This window comes from Pongo abelii, chromosome 6 (assembly GCF_028885655.2).
Source record: "Pongo abelii isolate AG06213 chromosome 6, NHGRI_mPonAbe1-v2.0_pri, whole genome shotgun sequence".
Lineage (NCBI taxonomy): Eukaryota > Metazoa > Chordata > Mammalia > Primates > Hominidae > Pongo > Pongo abelii.
In genome coordinates this window covers 64,238,615-64,252,333 of record NC_071991.2, presented here as the reverse complement: position 1 = coordinate 64,252,333, position 13,719 = coordinate 64,238,615, and the positions used below count along the sequence as shown (strand labels likewise).

At 38.0% G+C, this 13,719-nt stretch overlaps 1 long non-coding RNA gene across 9 annotated transcripts in view; it reads left to right on the top strand.

Annotated features, from left to right (window-relative positions):
• The window catches only part of LOC112134369 (uncharacterized), a 305,398-nt gene that overhangs the window by 48,412 nt on the left and 243,267 nt on the right, over positions 1-13,719 (top strand). For 8 of the 9 annotated variants that reach the window (XR_008526999.2, XR_008526996.2, XR_008526997.1 and 5 more), the window contains exon 2: positions 1,520-1,596. The exons of the other annotated variant lie outside the window; for it this stretch is intronic. This is a non-coding gene — a long non-coding RNA (uncharacterized LOC112134369). The remainder of the gene's footprint in view (positions 1-1,519; positions 1,597-13,719) is intronic. 9 annotated transcript variants of the gene reach the window in all.

Below are 13,719 nucleotides of genomic sequence, written 5' to 3'. Positions count from 1 at the left end.
ATAATGGAAGAAAGTTTAATAGGTAAGGCTTTAGAATTTTACAGAGAGCTTTCACTTATAATATGCAATTAAGCATATTGGAAAAGCTATTGAAAATAAAGCATAGTTCCACATTGTTAAAGAAATGAGGCCTGGAAGCAATATTCACAATTAACATCAGGTTAGTTCATCATCCTCTGATTTACAGTGATTTAACAATGTAGCATGGCACACATTTTTCAAAATCCAATTGCTAATCTATTTCAGGTCAAAATGAATTGGAACACAATTAGAACTTCATCTTGGTGTTCTGACCTGAAATGAAAATGCATGTACCAGTGCTATCAAGTTTGCGTTACTTCTAGGTACTACATCATGGTTCTAGGATGGTTTTTCATCATCACAGCAACTGCACCTTGCTGGCTTATCCCTTTTTATTCCTGGAAGAGGTGGAATTCCCTTTGAAGTAAAAGGAAGTTCTGCATGTGAAATAAATGTGGAGTCTCATTGTGGAGGTGGTAGAATAAACAGGGGTTGGGATGAACATAGATACTATTCCAATCCTTTGTGTGTTCCTTTTTTTCTATCCCAAAACTTCCTAGTGAAGTACTTTTCTACAAGTCTTCCCTACTCACCTACAAAGTGATGTGGTAAAACAAATTTTCACCTTTTAATCAAGAAAGATATTAGTTAAGAGGTGATTTAGCAATTTCCAAGGAATCTCTGTTATTTGCAAAATGTATTGGAGAAGGGATCGAATTCTTCAGTGTTTCCTTTGGGACCATGCAATAAAGATGCAGCCTTGTTAATTGGTGAACAAAGCTGATTGGCTGGGATTGCCTTGGAATACTGCATTCAAATTTGGGTAATCCCCCCCAACTTAAGGTTACTGGCTTGTGCAATGTTAAATTGTACAAACTAAAAGAATAGAGGAAAGACTTAACAATTCATCCCCAAATGCTTTTCTACATATTTTTAATCATATCCATGTGTACCCTAATAAGCAAGATAGACACTCATATAAATTTTTTCTCAGAGCTTCTGGGCAGATCAACCTGCTTTAAGAAAACTCTGTATGTGAAAATCCAAATTTAACCTTTTTTTTTTAAAAAAAAAAACAAAATAATGACCCCCTTGAGAGCCTGTGAGAAACCAAAGGAAAGCTACATCCATTTGCTTAGTTCTGAAGGAGTTTCTATATTTTAAATGTTTAAGGGTCTTCTGAACGGGGAGCGGTTTGTTTTAGCTAAGGGCCTGCAGCCACAAACAGATATGTGAATTTTCTACATAACTACGGAATCTAGCACTTCTTGTAGAGCAGCACTGGTAGTTTTGGGGGCATGATGGTTATGAGAAATTTGAGAATGAGCTAGAAATAGACTTTCTGGGAAAATATGGGCTGAAAGGGATTCTCCAGCCCTTGATACTACATAACAACAGACTCATAGTCGTACTTCTTCGATGAAATGAGACAAATCTTAAGAGCACTGGAGGCTGAAAATGTGACTCTCTGTGGGCCATTTTACTTTTCTCTTCACAGGAGTCAACGAAGCAAGTTCATGAGACTCGGAGGCAAGGACACCAAACCAGGGGTTTTAGCTCCTACCCATGGTACTGGTAAGTGATTAAAGAGCTGCAGCTTCACAAGAGACAGCAAGGGCAAGGCTAGGGCCATAAGATTTCATAAGTCTTGAAAGCAGGGAAAAGGCAGCTTGCCCATGCTTTTACTGGAAACAGCAAAATTCAAAGTCAGGAATTCCAAACTGTCAGAGGAAGGAGTGGATCATGATTTTGTGGGGCCTGAAGCTTATACAACTTTCAGAATACAAAATAAGGTGTAGTGTAGGGCCTTCTAAGAAATCTGTGTTAAAGAAAGGTCCTGAAGCTTATGATATGATCTATAATGTATCTTTATCCCTTGCTGTGTAAAGCATAACATACATCACTCTTTTTTCTATTGACACCTTGATATAACATCACTCTTGAGTAGTAGTAATAATAATAATTTATTGAGCTCTTATTATGTGCTAAGTTCTATGTTAGAACCTTCCTGCATTAGTTTGCTAGGGCTGTTGTAACCCAGTGCCACAAATTGGGTGGCTTAAAACAACACAAATTTATTTTCTGAGCTCCGGAGGCGTAAAGACCAAAACGAGTGCATCAACAGAGCCAAATTCCTTCCAAAATCTCTAGGGGAGGATCCTTCTTTGCCTCTTTCGTTTTCTGGTAGCCTCTGGCATTCCTTGGCTTGTTGGCAGCATCATTTCAGTCTTTGCCTCCATCTTCACATGGTGTTCGTTCCTGTGTGTGTCTTCTCTTTTTTTTTTTTTTTTTTTTTGAGATGGAGTCTCGCTGTGTCACCCAGGCTGGAGTGCTGTGGCGCGATCTCCGTTCACTGCAAGCTCCCCATCCCGGGTTCATGCCATTCTTCTGCTTCAGCCTCTCGAGTAGCTGGGACTCCAGGCGCCTGCCACTGCACCTGGCTAATTTTTTTTTGTATTTTTAGTAGAGACGGGGTTTCACTGTGGTCTCGATCTCCTGACCTCGTGATCCGCCCAGCTTGGCCTCCCAAAGTGCTGGGATTACAAGTGTGAGCCACCGCGCCCGGCCATGTGTCTTCTCTTATTAGGACACCAGTCATCTTGGATTAGGGCCTACTCTAATTCAGAATGATCTCATCTTACTTTGATTACATCTGCAAAGATCCTAATTTTCCCAAATCAGGTCACATTCACAGGGACTAGGAGTTAGGACCTCAACATACATTTTGGGAAGAGGGGAACACAATTCAACCTATTGCACTTACAGATGACTCCTTTAGTCTTCACACTAATCCTGAGAGGAAGTTATTATTATTACTCTCATTTTACAGTTGAATAAACTGAGAGAAATGCTGTAACTTGCCTGAGGTCGCTGAGCTAGATGCATTAGTGCTGAGATTCCATAATTCCAACCTAAGCCTGATGCCTCCTGTGCCCACACATTTAATTCTGATAGAAGTGAGTAATCAATTTCTATCTGTCTGAAAAAAGACTATAATTATAGCTAGAGTTTTCTTTAACGGTAATCAAGACAAGGACCTCCTTCACCCATTTCTTAATTCTTTGAGATGTTCATGAATGACTTTAAGGACATCATTTCTTAAAGCTTGTTTGGCAGTGATATTTAAAGGTGCCATTCTAAAGTGTTTGGGGTCATACTCAGGTCATTCTAAGAGTCTTATTAATCTCCTATTTAAAGCTACCAAAAATTTTCCTGGCTTAGATTTCTTATAAGCAAAGACTTTTTAAAAACTGTGTATAATTGGAATCAGAACAACACAGCTAGAATTTTAAAAAATGCTCAGTGGCCATGAGTTGGTACCATGCATTTTGGGAGTAGAGGAGTAATTGCTTTATTTATTATAGAAATATCTCATGATTTATGGTATTAAAAAACAGAGATGGTTTGATGAGTTCAGAATCAAAATGGCTCACAGTCAGAAATTTTTGAGATCTTTGGAGGATTACACACCTTTATTAGCTGGGCAATAAAGGAATTCCTAGCAAGAGAAATGTCAAGTATATAGCCAAAGGGAGAATTTAGTTCTCGACCATACCACAAGTTACTTAACACCCTGTAGACCTTAGTTTCTTTCTTTTTTTAATTATTATTATTGTTTAAGTTCTAGGGTACATGTGCACAACATGCAGGTTAGATACACAGGTATACATGTGCCATGTTGGTTTGCTGCATCCGTCAACTCATCATTTACATTAGGTATTTCTCCTAATGCTATCCCTCCCCCAGTCCCCCACCCCCCAACAGGCTCCAGTGTGTGATGTTCCCACCTTGTTTCCAAGTGATCTCATTGTTCAATTCCCACCTATGAGTGAGAACATGCAGTGTTTGGTTTTCTGTCCTTGTGATAGTTTGCTGAGAATGATGGTTTCTAGCTGCATCCATGTCCCTGCAAAGGACATGAACTAATCCTTTTTTATGGCTGCATAGTATTCTATGTGCATATGTGCCACGTTTTCTTAATCCAGTCTATCATTGTTGGACATTTGGGTTGGTTCCAAGTCTTTGCTATTGTGAATAGTGCTGCAATAAACATATGTGTGCATGTGTCTTTTTAGTAGCATGATTTATAATCCTTTGGGTATATACCCAGTAATGGGATTGTTGGGTCAAATGGTAATTCTAGTTCTAGATCCTTGAGGAATTGCCACACTGTCTTCCACAATAGTTGAACTAATTTACCCTCCTACCAACAGTGTAAAAACGTTCCTATTTCCCCGCATCCTCTCCAGCATCTGTTGTTTCCTGACTTTTTAATGATCGCCATTCTAACTGGTGTGAGATAGTATCTCATTGTGGTTTTGATTTGCATTTCTCTGATGACCAGTGATGATGAGCATTTTTTCATGTGTCTGTTGCCTGCATAGATGTCTTCTTTTGAGAAGTGTCTGTTCATATCCTTTGCCCACTTTTTGATGGGGTTGTTTGTTTTTTTCTCATAAATTTGTTTGGGTTCTTTGTAGATTCTGGATATTAGCCCTTTGTCAGATGGGTAGATTGCAAAAATTTTCTCCCATTCTGTAGGTTGCCTGTTCACTCTGCTGGTAGTTTATTTTGCTGTGCAGAAGCTCTTTAGTTTAATTAGATCCCATTTGTCTATTTTGGCTTTTGTTGCCATTACTTTTGGTGTTTTAGTCATGAAGTCCTTGCCCATGCCTATGTCCTGAATGGCATTGCCTAGGTTTTCTTCTAGGGTTTTTATGGTTTTAGGTCTAACATTTAAGTCTTTAATCCATATTGAATTAATTTTTGTATAGGAAGTGAGGAAGGGGTCCAGTTTCAGCTTTCTACGTATTGCTAGCCAGTTTTCCCAGCACCATTTATTAAATAGGGAATCCTTTCCCCATTTCTCGTTTTTGTCAGGTTTGTCAAAGATCAGATGGTTGTAGATGGGTGGTGTTATTTCTGAGGCCTCTGTTCTGTTCCATTGGTCTATATATCTGTTTTAGTACCAGTATCATGCTGTTTTGGTTACTATAGCCTTGTAGTATAGTTTGAAGTCAGGTAGCGTGATGCCTACAGTTTTGTTGTTTTTGCTTAGGATTGTCTTGGCAATGCGGGCTCTTTTTTGGTTCCATATGAACCTTAAAGTAGTTTTTTTTCCAATTCTGTGAAGAAAGTCATTGGTAGCTTGATGGGGATGGCATTGAATCTATAAATTACTTTGGGCAATATGACCATTTTCACGATATTGATTCTTCCTATCCATGAGCATGGAATATTCTTCCATTCGTTTGTGTTCTCTTTTATTTCGTTGAGTAGTGGTTTGTAGTTCTCCTTGAAGAGGTCCTTCACATCCCTTGTAAGTTGGATTCCTAGGTATTTTACTGTCTTTGTAGCAATTGTGAATGGGAGTTTACTCATGATTTGGCTCTCTGTTTGTCTGTTATGGTGTATAGGAATGCTTGTGATTTCTGCACATTGATTTTGTATCCTGAGACTTTGCTGAAGTTGCTTATCAGTTTAAGGAGATTTTGGGCTGAGATGATGGGGTTTTCTAAATATACAGTCATGTCATCTGCAAACAGGGACAATTTGACTTCATCATTTCCTAATCGAATACCCTTTATTTCTTTCTCTTGCCTCATTGCCCTGGCCAGAACTTCCAACATTATGTTGAATAGGAGTGGTGAGAGAGGGCATCCTCGTCTTGTGCCAGTTTTTAAAGAGAATACTTCCAGTTTTTGTCCATTCGGTATGATATTGGCTGTGGGTTTGTCATAAATAGCTCTTATTATTTTGAGATTTCTTCCATGAATACCTAGTTTATTGAGAGTTTTTAGCATGAAGGGCTGTTGAATTTTGTCGAAGGCCTTTTCTGCATCTATTGAGATAATCATGTGGTTTTTGTTGTTGGTTCTGTTTATGTGATGGATTACATTTATTGATTTGCGTATGTTGAATCAGCCTTGCATCCCAGGGATGAAGCCAGCTTGATGGTGGTGGATAAGCTTTTTGATGTGCTGCTGGATTTGGTTTGCCAGTATTTTGTTGAGGATTTTTTGCATCAATGTTCATCAGGGATATTGGTCTAAAATTCTCTTTTTTTGTTGTGTCTCTGCCAGGCTTTGGTATCAGGATGATGTTGGCCTCATAAAATGAGTTAGGGAGGATTCCCTCTTTTTCTGTTGATTGGAATAGTTTCAGAAGGAATGGTACCAGCTCCTCCTTGTACCTCTGGTAGAATTCGGCTGTGAATCCATCAGGTCCTGGACTCTTTTTGGTTGGTAAGCTATTAATTATTGCCTCAATTTCAGAGCCTGTTATTGGTCTATTCAGAGATTCAACTTCTTCCTGGTTTAGTCTTGGGAGGGTGTATGTGTCAAGGAATTTATCCATTTCTTCTAGATTTTCTAGTTTATTTGCATAGAGGTATTTATAGTATTCTCTGATGGTAGTTTGTATTTCTGTGGGATCGGTGGTGATATCCTCTTTACCATTTTTTATTGTGTCTATTTGATTCCTCTCTCTTGTCTTCTTTATTAGTCTTGTTAACAGTCTATCAATTTTGTTGGCCTTTTCAAAAGACCATCTCCTAGATTCATTGATGTTTTGAAGGATTTTTTGTATCTCTATCTCCTTTAGTTCTGCTCTCATGTTAGTTATTTCTTGCCTTCTGCTAGCTTTTGAATTTGTTTGCTCTTGCTTCTCTAGTTATTTTAATTGTGACGTTAGGGTGTTGATTTTAGATCTTTCCTGCTTTCTCTTGTGGGCATTTAGTGCTATAAATTTCCCTCTCAGCACTACTTTAAATGTGTCCCAGAGATTCTGATACATTGTGTCTTTGTTCTCATTGGTTTCAAAGAACATCTTTGTTTCTGCCTTCGTTTCATTATTTACCCAGTAGTCATTCAGGAGCAAGTTGTTCAGTTTCCATGTAGTTGTCTGGTTTTGAGTAAGTTTCTTAATCCTGAGTTCTAATTTGATTGCACTGTGACCTGAGAGACAGTTTGTTGTTATTTCTGTTTCTTTACGTTTGCTGAGGAGTGCTTTACTTCCAATTATGTGGGCAATTTTAGAATAAGTGGGATGCGGTGCTGGGAAGAATGTATATTCTGTTGATTTGGGGTGGAGAGTTCTGTAGATGTCTATTAGGTCTGCTTGTTGCAGAGCTGAGTTCAGGTTCTGGATATCCTTGTTAACCTTCTGTCTCGTTGATGTGTCTAATATTGACAGTGGGGTGTTAAAGTCTCCCATTAATTTCATGTGACAGTCTAAGTCTCTTTGTAGGTCTCTAAGGACTTGCTTTATGAATCTGGGTGCTCCTATATTGGGTGCATATATATTTAGCATAGTTAGCTCTTCTTGTTGAATTGATCCCTTTACCATTATGTAATGGCCTTCTTTGTCTCTTTTGATCTTTGTTGGTTTAAAGTCTGTTTTGTCAGAGACTAGGATTACAACCCCTGCTTTTTTTGCTTTCCATTTGCTTGGTAGATCTTCCTCCATCCCTTTATTTTGAGCCTATGTGCATCTTTGCACATGAGATGGGTCTCCTGAATACAGCATACTGATGGGTCTTGACTCTTTATCCAATTTGCTAATCTGTGTCTTTTAATTGGGGCATTTAGCCCATTTACATTTAAGATTAATATCGTTATGTGCAAATTTGATCCTATCATTATGATGTTTGCTGATTATTTTGCCTGTTAATTGATGCAGTTTCTTCATAGGATGGATGGTCTTTACAATTTGGCTTGTTTTTGCAGTGGCTGGTACTGGTTGTTTCTTTCCATGTTTAGTGCTTCCTTTAGGAGCCCTTGTATGGCAGGCCTGGTGGTGACAAAATCTCTCAGTATTTGCTTGTCTGTAAAGGATTTTTATTTCTCCTTCACTTATGAAGCTTAGTTTGGCTGGGTATGAAATTCTGGGTTGAAAATTCTTTTCTTTAATAATGTTGCATATTGGCCCCCACTCTCCTCTGGCTTCTAGGGTTTCTGCTGAGAGATCCACTGTTAGTCTTTTGGGCCTCCCTTTGTGGGTAACTCGACCTTTCTCTCTGGCTGCCCTTAACACTTTTTCCTTCATTTCTACCTTGGTGAATCTGACAATTATGTGTCTTGGGGTTCTCTTCTTGAGGAGTATCTTTGTGGCATTCTCTGTATTTCCTGAATTTGAATGTTGGCCTGCCTTGCTATGTTGGGGAAGTTCTCCTGGATAATATCCTGAACAGTGTTTTCCATCTTGGTTCCATTCTCCCCGTCACCTTCAGGTACACCAATCAAACATAGATTTGGTCTTTTCACATAGCCCCATATTTCTCAGAGGCTTTGTTAATTTCTTTTTAATTTTTTTTTCTCTAACCTTGTTTTCTCGCTTTATTTCATTAATTTGATCAGACCTTAGTTTCTTGTTCATAAAATGTGGAAATGGGCAGTGGTTCTTAAGGTATTTTTCTATGTCAAGTTATTGCTCTAAAATTTTCCCACGCTATATTGGGATTTAAAAAATATTGACTACAATTAGCCATAAAAGCAAATAAAAAATTTAGAATAAACACCCAACATCATTCTATTTTGCAAACTGTTTTTTCATGATAGAAATTTTTGCTTAATAATATTATATTTTATGTCAATCCATGATGAATGGACATGTCGGGTTTCTATGGCTTTGTCTCCTTTCTCTTCCAAGCATGTAGTATAGACCAGGGGTCCCTAACCCCCGGCACTGGCACTGATCTGTGGTTAGGAACCAGGCCACACAACAGGAGGTGAGTGGTGGTGAGTGAGCATTACTGCCTGAGCTCCAACTCCTGTCAGATCAGCAGTGGCATTAGATTCTCATAGGGGCACAAACTCTATTGTGAACTGCACATGTGAGGGATCTAGGTTGTGCACTCCTTATGAGAATCTAATTAATGCCTGATGACCTGATGAACAGTTTCATTCCCAAACCATCCCTCCTGCACCCCCATCTATGGGAAAATTGTCCATGAAACCAGTCCCTGGTGCCAGAAAGGTTGGGGACCACTGGTATAGATTATTTGTTGAAATATTTCAGATCTAGAAACTCTAATGGAATTGAGGTGGGTTCTCTGATCCACTGGTCCCACCCAGTACCTGGGGTGTGGGCTTTAAGCATCACACTATCATGTCCTGCCCTCTGAGGGATGTGCTTTCTGATGGTATTCTGTGTAGTTAGTATAGAGCTCAGCAAAATGTCAGAGAAGAGGTGCAGATCCTTTGGTTCACAATGCATGAAGATGTAGGTGGAAAACTGGGAAAGCAGGTTCTCACCCCACAGTGGTGAGAACTTCTGATGAAGATACACCCCCTGGCAGGCACTGCATGGTACTGAGAGCACTCACCAATGCCACCACAGTGACAGAACTCAGTCCTGTGTAGACCTCTCAGGTAAGCTCTCTCAGGTAGACCCTCTCAGTAGCCTATAATCCTCCATAATCATACACTACCTTCTAGCTCCTCTCCATATCACACTGCAGGAGGACATGGGATCTGACCTTTTAAAAACAGACAAACCAACAAAACAACAAGTAAAACATTCCCAAAAGTCCATTACGGTACCTATTCTTATCTCCCTTATAAGTAAATGAACAGATGTCAAACTCAATCTCATAACCTCTGTAAACTGGCATTAATAATTCAGCCTTTTATTGACTATTATTTTCTGCTGGCCAACAAGCTACCTAGGGCCCTAAAAGGCAATGAATTAAGATATTGTTGCCCATTAATTTAATAAAGTCTATCCATTTATTCATTTCCCCAATCAACAAATATTTATTGAATGACCATTTTATGTGAGTCATAATTCTAAGCCCTGGGTATACGATGCAGAGGAGCAAATCGAAAAGAAATATCCCTTGCCTTCAGGGAGCTTGCAGTCTCACTTGTTAAAAACAAGTCAAATTTGACGATGCGTAATGGAAAGTTAAATTATAATTAATATTTTCCAGCATTTATTTTTATTTGTAGTTTTAGCATTCATTAGATTTTAAAGGTATATCACATATTTGTCTTTCTGTCAACTTTATCTTTAATTTTGTATTTGTGACTGGTGGGCATTTTTTAGATTACTGGATCCTTGAGAACAGGAAGTTTTTCTATCTTTTGTACAGGTCTTTTTACAACAAATGCTTCTTAATCAGCACTTGTTAATGATTTTGTCATTTAAATTTACACAATTTTAACCTTGGAAGAGGCTTTAGAGATCATCTAATTTAATTTTCGAATTATATAGGTGAGACAATGGAGGCTCTAAGGGGAATAAAGTTTTTTTTATAAAATACTAGAAAGACCTATAATTATTAACATTGTTGCCAGGTTCACGTAGTTAGTTTGGTCAAAATAGACTAGAATCTAATTCTTCTGAATTATTTAATAAAATATTTCACTCAGTAACTATTTATTGAATAAAATGCAGTTTAAAGAGCTTTGATTTCAGACAAATGTCTCAAATTTAATGTTATTTCCTTCCTGCACAATCTTTGCCAATTTCTTCATTTCTCTGAGCCTTAAGTTTTGTCACAGGTGAACTGGGGATAAAAATAATACATTCCTTTGAGAATTATTATAAGGATTAAATAAGATAAGATATGTAAAATACTTGGTATAAAGTAAACTTAAAACCGACAGTCTCTCATCCTATGGATGGCCTATTTGCAACATGGCTGCCAAATGTGTATGGAAGTCAGGAAGAGGTGAACAGGACCTGAGGTAAACTCAGCATATTCTCCAGCTCTCTTGGAGACACAACTGGAAACAGTAGTTCCATTTTCAAACTAAGAAAACTCATCTGGTTCTTGCACAATTCACAGGGAGGAGGCGGAGGCTAACTTGATACTACAGGAACTGAAGTGGCTAATTTGAACATTAAAAATAAATATTTAACTTTTTGTTGTTGCTGTTCTCCAAGAGGGTGAGTTGAGTCCTACTGATTACACTATGATTATTCCTTAATCTTGCATCGGTGATTTATTCAAGTGCCTTCCGCCATATGTGAGCGATCATATTCCTATCCTCCATCTGAGTAAAAAGTAAATGTAAGTAGCATTACTTAAAACTATGACGGCCGGGCGCGGTGGCTGACTCCTGTAATCCTAGCACTTTGGCAGGCCGAGGCAGGCGGATCACGAGGTCAGGAGATTGAGACCACCCTAGCCAACATGGTGAAACCCCGTCTCTACTAAAAATACAAAAAATTAGTTGGGCGTGGTGCTACGCGCCCTGTAGTCCCCAGCTACTCGGGAGGCTGAGGCAGGGGAATGGTGTGAACCCGGGAGGCGGAGCTTGCAGTGAGCCGAGATCATGCCACTGCACTCCAGCCTGGGCGACAGAGCGAGACTTCGTCTCAAAAAACAAAAACAAAAAAGTATGACAAGATAACATTATCAATTTTTTCTTTTCACTGACAGCTGTAATTATCTTATACCTTTAATCTCTGTAATAGTTTACTGTCTTTGAAATAAACAGTGTTTGGGGAAGAGAAACATAGAAGCCTTTATGTTTAACGGCACCTGATTACCTAGGCTTTTTGGTAGTGCGCTTTGGCTGTGAGGAATAGGAGAGAGAAGTAGCTACTTGCCAAATGAAATAATCACTTTTATTTCATTATCTTTTTCTATACTGACCACCTAACCACATGACTTTTATTTCATTACCTTTTTCTATACTGATCACCTAACCACAACAATGGCTATTTGTGAGAGGGATGATATTATAAAAATATAAATAAAATCATATATGCCTAAATAAATAGGGTATATTCATGCAATGGGATACAAAATGATCTGAGACCTAGCTACCTATCTGAAATACTAAACAAACTATTAACTTGCATAAATTTCTAAATTAAAATGTTGAGTAAAAAATTTAAGTGAGATTATTATTAATATAAAGTTTAAGTGCTACTATTCCTTAATGAATCCAGTTTAGGAAAAATATCTATTTTATTTTTATTTCATTTTATTTATTTATTTTTTTTGAGACGGAGTCTTGTTCCGTCACCCAGGCTGGAGTGCAGTGGCGCGATCTCGGCTCACTGCAAGCTCCGCCTCCCGGGTTCAGGACATTCTCCTGCCTCAGCCTTCCGAGTAGCTGGGACTACAGGCTACTCGGATAGAGACAGGGTTTCACCGTGTTAGCCAAGATGGTCTTGATCTCCTGACCTCGTGATCCGCCCGTCTTGGCCTCTCAAAGTGCTGGGATTTCAGGCATGAGCCACCGCGCTGGCCAGGAAAAATATCTATGTTAAAAACATGGGTGGGAAAGATGTTCAACTTCATGACAGCAATTCCCATGGGGAATGAAGGAAATTAAAGAGAGGGACAAAGGAGGCTTCAATAGACTTTTTTTTTTTTTTTTTTTTTTGCACTAAAAAATGCAACAAAAGTACTTTAACATGCAATTGAAAGTAGAACTTCCTGTGATAATGCAAATATTCTGTCTCTGTGTACTAGGCCACAAATAGCTACTGAGCACTTCAAACGTGGCTAGTGTGACTGAGAAACGGAATTTTTAATTTTATTTCATTTTAGTTAATTTACATTTTAAATTAATTCAAATTCTAATGTGGCTAGTGGCTACCATATTGGACAGCCTAGTGTTAGACCACAGAGAACATTTTAAACCTTCCGTTTGACTTCACTTTGGGAAGATCGCATCACATTGTTCTTTCATTATGAATGTGACTATAAATATTTGAAGAAAACTAAACAATCTCTTGATAACATCCTTTAGTATGGCAAAAGGACAACTGAAAGTTATTGAGGTATTGGGGGAGGGTGGAAAAAGAATTAGATTTGTGAAGTGGAATGAGTAGAAAGGTCACTATCCAGTTCTGTTGGGTGTCTATAGAAAAGAAAGAATCAAAAGCACTTCAGGTACTCATGGGGGGTACTTCGGATTTGGTAACAGATTTGATAACTGAAGACTTAATTTCCCCAGTGACTCAGCTGATACAGGAGGTTTTATCTTTTTCAGAAAATTAAGAGTAAATTGGCTGGCTCAATAGACTTACTGACTCCGGTTAGATAAGTATTTGCTGTGTTTATTAAGTTGTTTATGTAGTATAATAATACAAGTGATTTAATAACGATAAGACTTCAGATAAATGTCAACACACTTCCCACTCTGCAGCTGGTCCATTTCAAGCAGTTAAAATAAATTAAAAGATAAAACACCACTCACAAAAAAATTGATCATTGTCCAAGGGAAACATTTAAAACTGAAAGAAATCTTCCACTTTCAGTAGACAAAGACATATGCATATGTGTAGGAGATGAACCTCTTTGTAATCTAGCAATTCTTTACCTAGAAGGAAAGGACAAGAAGCTATGTTTTGTAGGTGTTTGCTGTAATGAGATACAATTTAAAAGTACTTACGGTTTGTGGACAAGTATTAATGACCAGTGTTATTTATAGCACAAGTAATAGAGATCTTTGAATGAGACAAAATAATTACTATTAATTTTGTTATTTATCTGTCTTTATATACATCAAGACATAGCTAGTGAAAGCTTACTAAAAGCTGTAAATGTAGATGCTATTGCTGAAATTTAAATAACGTAAAGTGGATCTGAATTTTGCCCAACCTTCTCTGATTACATCATTTTGGGAAAAGAAGTTTTGTTTTTTACTTGTAGTTTTTCTAGAACATCATCTAAAATTTAAAAATATAGTAAAAAGGGTGATAATATTAATGCTAAATGGCGAGTTAATGGGT